We start from the raw sequence: 1312 nt of genomic DNA on the forward strand, positions 1-1312 counted from the left end.
AGACAGAGAGAGATGGAAACAGAACCGCCCCAGTAGAAACCATGAGAGCGCCGACACGCCGGGAAAAGGGAACCGTCACCGCACCGCTCGTGTGGCCCTCGTTCAAGGAGAGCCGACGTCCCTGTGCACACATTCACCAAAAGCACGATGGAATAATAAAAGGCTAGGCCGGTGGCTTCAGGTGTACAGGACATCGATTTGGAAGGACTTGCCAGAGTACAAAATAGAGCAGAAGATAAGTTTGCCACCAATAATTCACCACCATTCCTCTCTGTCTGTAAATATTGAACTCTCCTCCTTTGCTCAATCACTCGTGGCTCCAAAGATTGAAGATGATACAGTCTAGTGATGCTCTAACTTTCTATGTGTACCAAGTTTCCTCTGCGATGTTGTTGTTTTTAGGTGCTATCCAGTCAGTTCCACCTCACAGCCACCCTAAGTACAACGGACCGAAACACAGTCATGCGCCGTGGTTATATTCGAGCCCCTGTTGCAGCCATTGTGTCCATCCATCTGAGCGAGGGCCTTCCTCTTTTCCACTGCCCCTCTCCAGGGACTGGTCTCTTCTGACAACGGGTCCAAAGTACATGAGGCATATTTGCTTCCAAGGAGCATTCTGGTTGTACTTCTTCCAAGACAGATGTGCTGGTTCTTTTGGCAGCCCGTGGTGCTTTCAGTGTTCTTTGCGAGCACCGCACTTCAAATGCACTGATTCTCCTTAGGCCTTCCTTAGTCAGTGTCCAATTTTCATAAGCATCTGAGGTGGTTGAAAATGTCATGGCTTGGGTCGGGTGCACCTGAGTCCTCAAAGTGACATCCTTGCTCTTCGACACTTTAAAGAGTTCTTTTTGCAGCACATTTACCCTGTGTAATGTGTCACTTGATCTTTTGACTGCTGCTTCCCTGAGCACTGATTGTGGATCCAAGCAAGACAATATCGAGTCATAATCCACACTGAAGGCTGAAGTCCTTGATCTTCATCGGCAAGTGCTTCCAGTCTTCCGCAATTCGAGCAAGCAAGGTCGTGTCATATGTATATTAGAGGTTGTTACAAGCCTTCTCTAAACCCGATACCACGTTCTTCTTCACAGAGTCCAGCTTCTCAGATGATTTGCTCAGCATACAGATTAAATCAGTATGGTGAAAGGCTGTACCCTGCCTGACACACACCCGTCTTAATTTTAAACCACGCAGTATTTATTTGTTCACACAACCATCTCTTGATCTATGCACAGATTTAGCATGAGCACAATTAAGATAGGAGGAGGTTTAAAGCTGTCGGATTGATCTTCTAAGATGGTTGGGTTACAGC

The 1312-nt window shown here is 47.0% G+C and overlaps 1 protein-coding gene across 1 annotated transcript in view; it reads left to right on the forward strand.

Moving 5' to 3' along the window:
- Positions 1 to 1312, forward strand: part of DGKH (diacylglycerol kinase eta) — a 138164-nt gene that overhangs the window by 4822 nt on the left and 132030 nt on the right. The gene's annotated exons all lie outside the window — the stretch shown is intronic.

Source organism: Echinops telfairi, unplaced genomic scaffold (genome assembly GCF_000313985.2).
Source record: "Echinops telfairi isolate 266 unplaced genomic scaffold, ASM31398v2 ScPeMD7_11;HRSCAF=52, whole genome shotgun sequence".
In the NCBI taxonomy this organism is placed as follows: domain Eukaryota; kingdom Metazoa; phylum Chordata; class Mammalia; order Afrosoricida; family Tenrecidae; genus Echinops; species Echinops telfairi.